We start from the raw sequence: 15630 nt of genomic DNA, 5'->3' as shown, positions 1-15630 counted from the left end.
GAGTTATGTGTCTGTTGGGCTTATGAGTCCTTGTTTCATATAGCCTTGTCCAAATGAAATTGCAGATTAATGTTGGGGAAGCTGTGGAGTGTTCTCAACAACTATTGAAAAAATTTCAAAGAGAAACCAAACAAAAGAATATAAAGAGGAGAAGATGTTATATTCAACTAAAAATATTAAAGTGTCAAGTTAATAAATCTTTTATTTTATAAGTTTTTTATTTTTTTTATTTTCTTTGACGAGTACTAATTCATTACAACTTTTACGTTTATTATTTAATGGTTAATTTCACTCAAATTCTCCATACCACATAATCAGATATAAAATTTAACTTGTTGCTTAGCTTCATCTGTAATAATCTTTACGTATGGAGTCAATTCATGACATTTTACTCCTACAGTTGTATCTAATACCAAACACATCCAAGAGACAAAAGTAATTGACTTTAATTATTTTGTCACCATTTATCACCTCAACATACATAAATCTCCATCAATAATTGTATTGCTTTTTAAGCTGGAAATTACAAAATATTTTTCTTGAAAAAAGAAAAAGAAAAAAGCTTGCGTGAAACGATAGAAGCAATAATTTTATTTTAAGCTTGTGACTTGTAAGATACGATGAAACAAAGTTTACTTTGAAATGATATGATTTGAATATTATAACCGATTCCTAAGATAAATACTTATAACAACACTCAAAATTTAAAACTAACTATTGGGTCACGGTCCAAAAATTTCGGAAGGAATCAAGCGAGATAATATAAAATGAGAAAATACTACATTAAACTCAAAATTTTAGGTAGTATTTGGTCTAATTTAATTTGTACAAAGAATAAAATTAGAATTAATTAATTAAAATGAGGGTATTTTAGGATACTATACTGTATCTTAGTCTCTATCTCATTACTTCAAAACAAACGCTACTTAAAGTAATAAATTAATAGGTCTCTCATCTTATAAACTTCTCACTCTTTTTTGTTTTCTTTGATGTGGGAACTAACTTCATTACTTCTCACACTTACAACATTAACACTAACTAATCAAGCTAACATGATAAATGAAGAATTAATTAAGAACTAAAAAGCCAAAACACGCACGAAGTTCCACTTATGCTTTAACTACACTCTAGCTCAGTAATAAATTAGGTTGATAGAGATTCCGATATAGGGACAGATTCAATCAATTTGTCTAATTAAGAGAAGAAACAAACAAAACAATGAGCGAGCAATATTATCCTTAATTTGGAATTAGAGAGATTCCATATGAAATTAGAGTGACAAAGAAAAAAAAAATCTAGTGTGAAAGGAATTCAATGCTGTGTATAGAAAGCAATATCACACACATTCACCATTTTATTTTAGCATGACCATTTAATTTGCTTTCAAATTGAGTTGGCTATGGTTTCAATTTGTAACTATAAGTAAAAGTTATGGACCACAAAGCACAACAAAGTTGAACCAAATTAAGATGAATAATAAGAACACTGCATATATGAATCACCCAACAAAGCAAAGTAATAAATGTATAAATTGTCCCTCCGCCATGAACAAAAATGGAACTAACAGTAGTTCCTTTTTTTCTTACAGCACAGCATATACCCAATAGAATTATACTACGTGTACACCAAAATCAGCTACCAAAATCAACTACTAGTATAAAATACATATTGGAATATAAATACACATTAAAAATAAATTAAACCACATATATATGTATACACAAATATATTAGTGGCTGATTTTAGTAACTGATTTTGGTGTACAAATAACATTTTTGTACCCGATAATACATGTCAAAAATCAAAGTAAAGAAATTAAATGTGACTGGTGCATATATACATACATAATAATGAGAAGAAAATTAAAAGACGAACCTAATCGATGAGAGAGTGATGAAATTCACGGAGAGGATCCGAGGTTCATCTCGGCGCAGTAGTAATCAGTAATGCTAGGGACTTTAAAAAAGAAGCAGCTGACATGATCACTCCGATCCAAACCCCACTTTCACCCTTTTTTTTCTTTTTCTTTTAATTTGAAGCAAAAAAAAAAAAAAGATTGTCTTAGATGAGAGAAGTAAGAGGATGATTATTATCGTTGTTCCAAGAAGTGAAAGCATTACTCCAATAATAAAGAGAATTTGGATCAGAGAAATTAGGCACATGAGGCTGCTGCTCCATCTGGTTTTGGCAATAATAACCACCATTGATGACGTTTTGCTGCATCGGCATCATAGTTGTAGAAGCAGGAGGTAACAAGATAGAATCATAGCTTGAAGAAGAAGCAGCAAAGGCATGATTATTTTGAAGAGCAGCATGAGAAGTGAAGGTGTGGAATAAGGAGGGGAGATTGACATCATGATTGTTGGTGTTGATCTGAGAAGAGGTAGTGTTTGGGTGTGGGTGGTTGAGACGACGCTTGTTCTTTCTGCAACCGCCGCCAACAGGAACGTTTCTGAGGGTTCCACCTCTTGTCCAGTATCTCTTGCAGGCTTTGCAGAAGTGCCTTGGCTGTGACAGGCTGTAGTTGTTGTAGTAACAAAACTTGGTGTTTGATGAATCACATCTAGGGCACTTTACTCCTCCTTTCTCCTTCTGCTGTTGCTCTGCTCTCTCCATTATTCTTGATTATGATCATGTACCTGCTCAACCCATCAAATGAGATTATGAGTTTCTAGGTTATGATGATCATAATAGTATATATTCTCTTCCAAACACAAACAAACAAACAAACCTGGTAACCATTGCCTTAGTGCCATGTTTTCAAACGAATATATATATTGAGAAAGGTTGGAGAATCATTAAAATTTATTATTTTTGTTATAAATATAAAATAAAATATGTTATTAAATTACTAAATTAAAAAAATTAAATTAGATTAAAAGAAGCTAAGGTAAAATTTAGGTGTCCTAAACTTTATTATTAAATAATTTAATATTTGATTAAATTTTTATTTAATAATTTTTAATTATTAATTTTATATAAAATTGATTGTTCTTAAATTTTTATTTTTATAAAATTAAATTGATAATTAAATAATAATAAAAAACTATAAATTCTGATGATATCCTAATATTTTTATTTATAATCCCCTTTCAAACAAACACTATGCACACAAAATATTCACACGTAATTACCTTTTTAATCACAAATTCAAACCATTACAAGCTAAGCTTATTAATTTATTAATTGACATTTTTAAGGTATCGATTGTTTTGAGGTATTGAGACTGAGACTCAATATCATATTTATTGGTACAGAGATTAATATTAAAATTTATATTTTTGTCTCCAAAATTTTAGTATTTCAATATTTTCAAAAAGTGGGAACATATGGGACTAAAATTTTTAGAGATGAAAACTAAAACGTTAATAACATTTTATACCTAAAATACTCTCATTTTAATTAATTAATTCTAATTTTATTTTTTGTGTAAATTAAATTAGAGTTTCATTATTATTTTAATTTCTGTTTTTCATTTTGTACTAAACAAAATACTAATATCTATTTTTAGTTTCTATCTCTCAATCTCATCTCAATCTTTTCATCTTTTGTCTCTCCACCAAATGTTACCTAAAATACATACAAGGCCTTATAGATATATCCCTAATATAGCTTTCATAGTTTCACGTGATGGGCCTGCTATTATAGTGGATTTTAATTTCGATGGTTATTATTATAATATTGGATTTCGAATATATGAAGGACATTCGAAATCCAAGAACTAAAGCAGAATTGGGTAGGAAATCTTTAGTGCTTCAACAAAGTAATGACCCTATATATACACATATATTATTCTTGATCGGTTATTTATATTAGATGACGTTACTATATATACTTGGTCGAGGGAAGAATCCCTAAGAACTCAGTCTCCAATGCAGTAAATTATTAGATGGATGTGAGACAAATTAATTAAAGTAAGAAAGCATGGCAAGGAACGTAAAAGTGATGGAGTGATAAAAGTTCCAAATGAAAGGGACAAAAAGGCAGCATGTATATCGGTAATTTCCATTTAATGTAACAATTTGCCATAGATGTGTATATATACGTACACATATTGTTATTGTTAATAATCAGAAAAGGATAAAGAAGGACAATAAACCGTTAATGGGGGTGTCAGAGGAGAGGGACAGAAAGGTTAAGAGAATAAAGCAAAACCCAGATGCAGATTTGTAGTCTCCCAAGGGATCTTCTCTACTCCTTCATTTTTTTTTTCTTTTTTCATTCTTTCTTCTTCAAATAATAATAATAATAATAATCATGATTCATCAAGTCTCTTATGTCTAAAATATATATTTGTTAGCAAATAATCTATTAACATCTATGTACATGAAGACCATTAATTTCAAGTTTGGGATCCAAGCTGTACATTAAAACTAAATTAAATGATTAAATCTCTAAATCCATGATGGGAGATGGGCACCCACAGGCACTTAGTGAAGTGAGGGGACCCATGAGATTCCACTTTGCACGTTAACAGATTACATACCATTTTTGTTAGGGATAGGGACCAAAGGCATCAGCTCCCTTAATTATCCATCAAAACCCTCACAACAACAAAATCTAATGATATTATTCTCATAGGGAATGCTAGGGACAATGATTTTGTTAAACAATATGAACAACTATCAATCAAATTAAAATATACTACATTTCTAAATTAACTCTCTAAATTTTAATATTAAAATAACGATCCGTACACTAATAAAATGAACATCCAATATATCTATTATTTACATTATTTAATATTTTTATTGTTTACCTGTACTTTTTCTATTCTGATATATATACATGCAATTCAACCGTGACAGCAGCCTGTTATATCTGGGGAATAATTCACAAATCATCATATGATTGCTTTTCACACAAAATGATTCCATCAAAGTTTTACCATAACATATACCTAGCTTTTGAGTTGTTGCCAACTCCAACCAACCATGTGTTCAAATTAAACAAAAGATACTATATGAATCAGGGTATTGTTTAAATTCAACTATTCCATATACTTGATCCACTTGCATTGCATTGTTATTGCAATCAATCACAACAGAGACATGTGCGGTTCAAAATTAACCAATCAATTACCTACCTGTTGTGTTGCATCTATCCCTCTTGATTTTCTTATCCTTTTGATATATATTTTTTCAAATGAATGACACTATTACAATTTCAAGATCTATATAGGGTTTATATATTTAATTAGAAATAAATGATCTAATAGGGTTTAATTTCTTCTCTAGAATTTTATTGATTGTTGTTTATATACTAACATCTTATTATATATTGTGTAATATATATGCCTTGGACTGTTTCTTAGTAATTATGAAGGTTTTAACCGTGTCCAATTTCGTGGGGTCTCAGAATAATATTGCACAAGAATTAAGGACTATTATATTCTACTATTACAATAGGTTACGTTGCCCTATGATAATAATAAGCATGAAATTGTTTCATGAATCTTCTAATTTGGTAATATTAAGAAAATAATTCTCATTATTATAAGAATGAAAATACGTGTAAGATAAAATTGAAAATTATATGTAATACAATGATCGGAAGCAACCTGTCAAGAAGGTCTGATTTGCAAACAAATAGCAAATCTTTGTGTTGATATTATTAATGATTAAATGTTATGATTATATGGTAACCCATATTCCCTGGTTTTTGTAGTTTTCTTCTTGTCTATTGCAGCTGCGAAGCATGATATAAGACCAGAAAGGCATTTTCAGAGACTATAATTTATAATCAAAATATATGGGCCCCTATGGCCTGATTATGATTTCAAAGAATTTGTATTAATAAATTAAAGTTAGGTCTCTCTACACGACAAGGTTATTGCCATAGAAAATCAACTCCCGTTATAAGGATTACTGTGATGATTAGCAATTAATGACTAAAATCAAATCTAATAAGTAGAATTGCATCACTTTAAATGTGATTAAGCAACATATCCAACAAGAACCATAGAAAACCAAAATTACTTAAGAATGTTGATGGTGCTGACTAATAACTACATATATATATATATATACACACACATAAACATGATCATAAGATCTTGATGACATATATATAGTCACTTGATATAACCAGATTCCGGTGTTCTAGTTCAGTAGTTCTATTAATTGCTTTTGTTCATTAATTAAAAACTTGTGACTAACAATAATAAGTACAATAATTAATTAAGTAGCAACTCAGTAGTGCAGCCTACCTAGTACTAAAACAAGCTAAAAGCTAAAAATTGTATGGCTCCTCGTCATTTTTGCAAAAGACAAATTGCATATTCAACATCTCCATATATATTGATGGGTAGTTACAAACTATATAATAACTGATTTCATAGTCTATCATTAATTAAGAAAGTAATCCACAAATAAATTAAACCACATTCATGTGATATCTACTTTATTTTCATCTTCAAATATAATTAATATAAAATACGTAGGGCATGTTTGGATTTACGTTGGAGAAGAGAGAAGCGTATTTGAGTTCCTTAAATGCTTCATCTTTATGTTTGGCAACGTTTTTATCCTCTAAACGCATAAGTGATTTATATCTTCAACCCCCTCTACCAAAAGTTATAAATTCTAGCTTTTTCGTTTAACTTTTCAGATTGAAATTTATGTTCTATGTACCAATTATGTCCTTCTTTATTCATATGTTTATTATAAAACTTCTGTTTTTTGTTTATATGAATTCTTTTGCTGTTATTATTATTTTTTTTGTATGAAATATTTTTTTACTTTATATTATAATTCTATTAATCCTATTAGAACACTAAAGAATATTGAGAATACTAAAAAAAATATTAAAATTTCTTTAAATATTTAAAATAAAATTATAAAATAACATAAAATAATTATTTAAATTCATATTTTTTCTGTAATTTTTCATCTAAAAGCGACTTTGAATAATGTAATCTAAACAATATTTATTTTATTATAATTTTTTTAAATAAAAATTATCAAACATAGACCACGTTAATTAATACTAACTTATTTTTTATCAAAATTAATTTTACAAAATCAATTTTATACAAAACTTCCGCTTGTAAACGATAATCCAACACACACGTAGTCGTTCCAAATTATAGAAACATGGGGAGCAAAAATATTTATATATAGATAATGTTAGAGAAATTAAAAACAAATAGCTGGAAATTTTTTTATTTAATATTAATTAATTATTTTACTAGATAACTTTACCATAATTAATAAATATTAAATAAAATAAATTTTGACTATTTTTTACTAATTTATTTTAAGTAACAAACATTTTCGTTTATATATATACACTTTGAAAATACAACTGATTACAATATTATAATTACTCATTGTATAACTACTTTTCTTGCTAAAATATATTTTTGTTCTAGTTTCTACTATGTGTCCCCACATTTATCCTTGATGTTAATAATAGTAAAAGTGGTAGAGTCTCAAAACTGCAGAAAATTGCGACAAAACCAATTCTGAACTTGTAACTTTTGTTTTTGGCCATTCAAGAACACAAGAGAATCCCATGTATGCAGAAATCGATTTCTACACATCATCAATAGTATGTAGCTCAATGTATGGCTGCTGCAACATGCATCATGCATCCACCAATAATGTTATATGTCAAATTAAAGTTACGATAATAGTATCTGTTTCATGAAATAAGCACCGTTCATTGTTGAATGCTGGTCCACCACATTTGCTTGGACTTTTCCTTCCCTATTCCAACTTGTCAACCTCATTTTCGATTTTTCAATAATATATATTCTTTATTTTTTTTATTATATAAAATATTTTATATTATCTGAAATTATATTAGACTCCATGTATAAATGTTTAAAGTGAAATACGCGAATAATCTTAGAGCAAATGCATTATTTCTGCATACTTGAATTTCTTACACTATAAAAATTCTTCTGTCGGTCAATATTTATGATTACATATATGAGACCTACATATTATTAATTAATTAAAATAAAACATTTAAATTTGAGAGTTGGTAACATTAGACTTAGGAGTGGTAATGGGTAGGATAGAATAGGATTTAGATCCAATCCTAACTCTATTATCCGCGGGTTGAAATTTTTATATAAACTCAACCCTATCTTATCCGTGGGTTGAGAATATCCCAACCCTAATCCTACTCTCTCTTAATTTGTGGGTACCCGATCCTATCCGCGGGTTACAAAAAATATACAACATTATTATATAATTTGATGATAATTTAAAATAGAATTAATTTTTATGTAAAAAAAATAATATTAAATTATTTATTAATGATTTTTTTTATTGGTTAAGAATCTTTTGCATTTAGTGAGAGGTTTTTGATTCAACATTCACTTAAAACATATTTTTATATAAGTATATAACATAAACATATATATAGTGGGAGTTGGTCAGGTAGGGTTAAGGTTCAACCCGCACCTACCTGACCCGCACCCAAACCCTACCCGCATCCTACTCTACCCGCTGCGGATCGGATTAACAACCCTTCCCAATCGGATAGGATCGAGTTGGATACCAACTGATAGGGTACATATTGCCACCCCTAATAATTAGACTTATTTGTTACTAAATTATATTATTAGTAATCCACTACATAATCTCTTTTCATCTTTTAACTAATTTATTAATCACCTAATGTCCCAGAGAATCATTTCAGGACCACAATGTAGGACTAATACGATACAAAAAGCATATGTATAGAGGGAGGATTAAACACACAAAAATTAATCCTCTGACCTTATTTTTATTTTTTATTTTTAATCCCATACCTTTGTCGTTACAGCTATTCCATACTATGTAGACTACTAAAGTATTACAATTTTTGGCGCCAATTTTAGTATAAGTAAAATTATTATGATTAACCTTAATACTTAATAGGAGCAAACATTCTCTGAATTAGCAGTGCAAATTTGAAATGTTACTGATTATTAACATTCATCTTTTCATTTTTTTATAATTAATTAGCTTCTCGTTCCGGTAAAATTGTAGGCATGGATTGATGGCTTCTCAATCACTCAGCAAATTTTAAATTTTAATAAGCACGTGTATAATTTGTTTGGCAATTGTCCATGCTGATAATGATAGTAAAAATTGTATTATTAAAATTTTCATTCTAATTAGGAATTTAATTAGTAAAGCCCAACAACTTGCATGGTGTAGCAAGTAGCAAGTAGCTAGCCTCGCACGATTTAAAAAATGTGACAAACAGCAAAGCGACAATAATTAGGGCACCAAATTAATAATAAAATAAGTAAAATGCTGAAACAGGGTGGCAAACAAATAAGGGAATGTTTGGGGGAAGAATATAAGTCATGTGTAGAAAAGCTCCATTATTATTTATAATTGTCAGAAAAGAATAATAAATATATTAATTAGAAGTTTAGAACGCATATCAATCTAGAGAAAGCCATTAATCAAGGCACGTTAAGCTACTTTGGAGGACCATAATACTATATTATTATTAATGGGGTCTCTAGTTCAGTACCGTACCCCCACTCATCAAACACATGGCCTACCAAAAAAGAATTCTAATAACTAATTAATTTGTGTTTGAGACACAATATCTGGAGCCACAACTATATAATCATGACATATACAAATGGATATACCATATACGAAAATCATACATGGATCCTTATCTTATGTCCTTCCTGGTGACTTCTAATAATAAGATTTGACATACATATTTTTGAAAAAAAACAATATATATATTGTCAGGAAGTAATAATGCATGGCAGTGAATACCTTCTTTTTTTTCCTTTTCTTTTTGGACAGACCCCTCTCTCTTTTTTGGGTCGTGGGACAGATCCATATCCATCTCTTTTATTTGTATAAATATTTTTATTTTGTTTTGGTACACTATTTTTTTTGGCAAGGGCTGTTATGCCCAAAAAACAGAACAGAAACCCAACCCACCAAATCCTACCCAGAAAAAACTAATTAATCTCCACGTAACATGAAAATATGAATTGAAAAAACTAATTTTAATCAACTACTCAACTGATTTGTTATGTTTAAAAAAGAAAGATGATTTTTGTTTAAAACTGAAAAAAATAGACAAAGCAGAATAGGGACGAAGAGAATTAAGCAAGTATGTATTATGGTTCTGTTTTTTTTGTGTTATAAAACTTACATTTAATTTTTACTATAACTCTGGTAAAATTTTTACTATAATTAAACTAATTACATACACTAATACCAATGAATTATAACTTAATTCATCTAATATCTATCACTAAACTTTTAACTAAACCTAGCCATCACTAAGTACCGTCCCAACTTGACAAAAAAAATCCATTGGTTCAATAGCCATCAAGTGCTATCCCAACTTAATAAGCGGAACTAATCCTAGTTTTTCAATAACCAATTACAAAAAAAATTTCTCTTGACTTTTTAATGCAACTCTTATGCGTCTTTTTTCTCATGACTTTTTATTTTTTTATTTTATTATGATTAACCTTTTGCAAGATATAGAAAGAGTAACATCAGATAACATAACAAAAAAAATCTAAAATAAAATTAAAAAAAAGAAAATAATTTTACATTATTGAAATGATGCTTTAAATTTGGTCTTTACTCTATTTTCTTTGTGATCATATGTTGTAATGTGTCCAACCATATAGGGTGAAGCTTGCTCTTCAAATTGCTTGATTGCCTCTTTAATTTTTTTGCTAGTTTTGCTTGTTGTCGCTATTTTCCTTGGCATTCCTTGCTATTTCTTGGCATTCTGAACGAACGAAACATAATTCATTATATAAAATTAAATTTAAACAACTTTTTGTATAATGAACCGAACACATACTTATGGTAAAACAATTGTATAGTACCAAATGAATGAAACATAATCTATTATATAAAATCAAATTCAAAACATCTCTGTCTATAATTTACAGATTATCAATTCAAATCAACAGAACACCTTCGTCTATTTAAATCAATTCAATTCAATTTAGCAATTGCATTCCATTCAATTCGATTGAAAAAATAATTTATTAGTAAAATGTTGGTGTTATTGGTGATGAGATAACGAAAGAGAAGAATAAGAAGAAGAAGAAGAGAAGGAGGAGGAGGATAAGTAGAAGAAGAATCTGCCTAGGCGAAGAAAGAAGAGCAGGAGATATATGTGAATTTTAAAGAAGAAGTTGACGTATGCTTGTATTTAAAAGAAGAAGAAGAAGAAGATAAAGCATGTGTGACCTCTTTTAATGAGAATGGTTTTTGTTGGTGTTAGACCTACTTAGATAAAACTTAGATAAAAAAATACTTGCATGTGTAGCATAGCCCTTATTTTAATTGCATCTCATATTAAACTAGACCGAAAATGTTAAGTTGTATGGTTCAAATAATTTAAAACAAAAAATATGGTCTATTTTTTTAATTTTAAATTATTTATAATTTTAAAATTTAAAAAAATAAAGTAAATTAAATTTTGATATTTGTTATTGTTAATTTGTCAAAACCAATTCAAAAGTCATCTCTTATTTTTGCTATAATATTTGGATGACTAATAAAGAATAAAAAATATTAGAAAACCATAAAATTTTATTATTTTTTATCAATATTTTTAGTTATTAATTCAACTTTTTAGTTTAGTAATTTAACAATATATTTTAGTCTATACTTTTAAATATTAATGATTAAAAATAATAAATTCTAATAACCATCTAATATGTTTCATAAAAAATTAGTTCAAACAATTTAAAATTATTTTATTTAATAAATATACAATTACAAATATTATATGGATAAAATTACAAATATTATATTATAACAAATAATTTTAGATATTATCTTTTTATTATTTTTTTCGATAAATCATTGTAATTTTATCTCTTATTTTTGCTTGATAAGTAATTATAAGATTTAATCAACTGTAGTTTTTTTCTAAATTAAATGCAGACCATTTGTTTGGTCATTAACTATCCGGTCAATTAAACTTCATTTATGTCCACGTGATCTTTATTATCAAAACACATCCGATGCTCCTGCATGCGTCTTCAACCCAATACAAAATTGATAACTTCATCAAAGAATTCTCCTAAATTTTTTGTAACTGAGGTTTACCAATATATGTTTTACCATGAAAGGATAAACAAAAGCATAAACTTAAAAATTCAAAAGTTAGTTAGAATCCGTTGCAATAGTTATAAGTTAATTATTATTTTTATTGGTTACTTGAATAGCAAATTAACAGTTCTGGTATATCTATATGTACTCTCATCTCATCAGATATAGAAAGTGCAGTGCTAGAATCATAATTTTCATATTCTTCTGCTTTTGATTATATGTTCAAGTGTGTTTATACGTAGTTAACAATAAACTTGCTAAATTGTATTATTTAGATTTTTTTATTAATAATAAATATAAGTTTATTTGTTATAATTTTTTTATAATAAGAGTACATAAAAAATACATATTATATAAGATATAATAATTCAATAAATATAGAATTATTTGTTATAATTTTTTTTATAATAAAAATACATAAAGAGGACATAATATAATAATATATGAAGTGTAATATTTTTTAAAGATTTTTTTTTAAAACAAGAACTTATTTGTTTTTGTTTTTTAATTCTTTTGGTTCCTCAGCTACCTGTCCATTAGTTGAGAAACTTGGAGAATCTTTATAAAACTAGGAATAGTTTGGTGAAATTTTGAAGTGTCCAATAGCTTGTTCTACGGTGATATTTTGAAAACGTGAGGGTGAAACCCATATAAAAAATCCATGGCCCTCCCTTACAAATTGAAATTTGAGATAAGAGAAAAAATAGGAAGATAAAAAGAGAATTAATTATAACTTCACAAGCTACCTGTTTGTAAATATGTTGTATTGACCAAGATCAATGAAGTTCTTGAGTAGAAGAATGAAATCTAGGAGAAGAAAAAAAAAGAGAGGGTGTTATATGGAATCTCTGGTTATTTTGTATGAACTTTTTGTTTAATTCAAACAAAAATGTGTATTATTTTTATTTCCTAACATAAATTTTTTAAGTCCGTCATTATATATATATATAATAAATGTATTTTTAATTTATTCAAGATTAAAAATTATACTTTATTTAAGATTGAGAAAATTATTCTATTAACATAATTTGTTTTCCTTAACTAAGAGTTGTTCAGTAATACATAATACTACCTTTTACATCTAAGCAAGTCAGCCGCAAAGAAGAATAACCTAGCCAGAGGATCATTTGCTACAATGATCTTGGCGTTTGGGCTTCTTATGTATTCGTGGCATGGAGCCTCGGTGATCACACTGCAAATAAGAAAAAACTTTCTTCCAAAAATGGTTGCTAGAGGCTTCTTGAATTGATAAAAGAAGGTAAGATACATCAACTCAAATTGAAATTAAATTTTATTATTCTTGTAAAATTGTAAAATTACTTAAAACTATGAACAACTAAAGAACAAAATTTACAAAGACAACTCAACAAATATAAAATAACCATTAAATATCAATTTTAGTATGGTAACAGTGCCCAATATATAAGATGTAAGGTTTCGGAACGTCGAAGGCAATCCTAGAACTTCACATCGAATCCAAATATTCAAGTTTAGAATAAAAATAAATAAATAAATAAACAATATATCTATAACAATACGAAAGGTTTGGTATCTAATTTTTTTTCTATTTTACTCCCATTTTTATAATCTAAAACTATATATTCAGTCACGTACTCACATTCAATAAGATAAATTTTTTTAAATAAATATATAAAGAATTTTTTTTAATTATTATCATACTATTTTAATGTACTTTTATACCTACACAATATATAATAACAATTGGCACTACAAAAAATTTTCAAATTAGCGACCGATTTGAGTGGTTGCTAAAATCTTATCATTGATCAGAAAACAGCGACCGGTCACTAAACGTTAGCGACCGATTTGTTAACAAGGTCACCAACCCCTCACTAAATAGTATCGGTCACTAATCTGCGACCGAATTTTCCTTCGCTAAATCGGTCGCTAATTTGCGACTAGTGTTTTCGGTCTCCAATTCGCGACTGTTATTTCGGTCGGTAAATCGGTCACTAATTTGTGACCAATCTTTCAGTCTCTAGTTCGGTCTCTAAGGGTGAATTTGTATTTTAACAACCAAAAGTTTTAGTAGCTAAATCGATCGCTAATTAGCAAACTTGATATTTGGATTTAGAGTTTTAAGCATATAAACTTCTACAAAATTAATTAATTGGAGAATATGGTAACCTTAATAACATGATTAGTTGATCATCACCATGTATGAATTTTCTTTGATATATACAAACAAGAGAAGAAAAGTTAAGCACCAAAAAACATGTGACGCAATGATTAATCAAATTCCTTATTATTTTTGGATTTTGGGATTTACAAGGAGGAGAAACAAGCAATATTCAAATTTTGAAAGATGAATAAAAGGGAAAAAATAAATAAAATAAAACAAAAAGGAAGAGTAAATTTACAATAACGAAATTAAATAGAAAAGGTTCAAGTTCAGATAACGTACCTTGATAAAATTAAAGAAAGTTCATGGAAGAGTGAATTTGTGGGCACAAAGCAATAATCAAATGAAATTGCTTTGAAATATGAGAATATATGAAGAGAGAGACAAGAAGGAACAAAATGATTGGTTAGAAAGAGGAAAACCAGAAAAAAAAGGGGGGATTGGGAATTTGGAGCCTTAATAATATCATGAATGCACCGCAAATCACGCACTAACTCAAAGATGGTGAATGGCGTTTTTTTTTCTTTTCCTTAAAGACATTGGTCATTCAATGCCATTATTATATCATAAAAATACTACTAATTTGTTTTTTCATTTTATTTTTAAATACAAAATTCAATAACAAAATAAAAAAATTCATATTTCTCCAAACATAATTTTTGGATTTTAATTTTTAAAATATAATTATTTTTGCTATCGCATCTTTTTCATAACTTTTGTGATAATTTATTATTTGTTCCGTATTATTATTGCAATGCTATATTATTCTGTTATTAGTTTTTGGCTGTTTTGAACATTTTCCATTTTAAGAGGAAGCTATGATTAAACGAGAGAACGGGCCTGCTACACATACAAGCCTACAAGCATACAAGTTGGTCCAGCCCAAAGAGAACTCACGCGCATGAAAAGAGATAACATGGCGCGTCAAAATCACGCGCTCAACACTCTAACGGTTACGTATGGCAGACTCTTCCACTTCTTCCATTTCTCAAGGCGCTTTGAAAACAACGAAACCCTCCCATTTTCGAGCGAAAATCAAAGTTCAAAATATAGAAATCGTTGTTCGAAAACTCCATCAAAACACCATCAAACTCTCCGTGAAGAATCTGAAGAAAAAACAAAGCAACAATACTCAACGTAAGTCCATTAAGATTCCTGTATATTTTACTTTTCTTCTACGTCGTTCTTCTAGGGATTACTATTATTCTTGCTTCTTTGTTACACTGTTCTAAGTTCTACGTCGTTCTTCTAAGTTCTACGTCGTTCTTCTAAGTTCTACGTCGTTCTATGTTGTTGTTCTAAGTTCTCCTGCTATTTTTGTTGATTTTTGGGGGGTTTATTCCGTAGATTCGGGGGTGTAAACTGCTTAACCTTGTAATGTGGCTTGATATTGAAGCATGGTTGAGTGATATCTGACTGATATCT

The 15630-nt window shown here is 28.3% G+C and overlaps 1 long non-coding RNA gene across 1 annotated transcript; it reads right to left on the bottom strand.

Annotated features, from left to right (window-relative positions):
* Nucleotides 1–10490: 10490 nt before the first annotated feature.
* On the bottom strand, nucleotides 10491–14704 carry LOC112718117 (uncharacterized). The gene is made up of 4 exons (XR_003811909.2): nucleotides 14488–14704; nucleotides 13135–13254; nucleotides 12809–12869; nucleotides 10491–10722 (listed from the first exon to the last, which is right to left on the bottom strand). It is a non-coding gene; the product is annotated as an uncharacterized lncRNA (long non-coding RNA).
* Between the last annotated feature and the right edge of the window lie 926 nt (nucleotides 14705–15630).

This window comes from Arachis hypogaea, chromosome 10 (assembly GCF_003086295.3).
Source record: "Arachis hypogaea cultivar Tifrunner chromosome 10, arahy.Tifrunner.gnm2.J5K5, whole genome shotgun sequence".
In the NCBI taxonomy this organism is placed as follows: Eukaryota; Viridiplantae; Streptophyta; class Magnoliopsida; order Fabales; family Fabaceae; genus Arachis; species Arachis hypogaea.
Note: the sequence above shows the minus strand (reverse complement) of the source record. Positions and strands in the feature narration are given on the sequence as shown.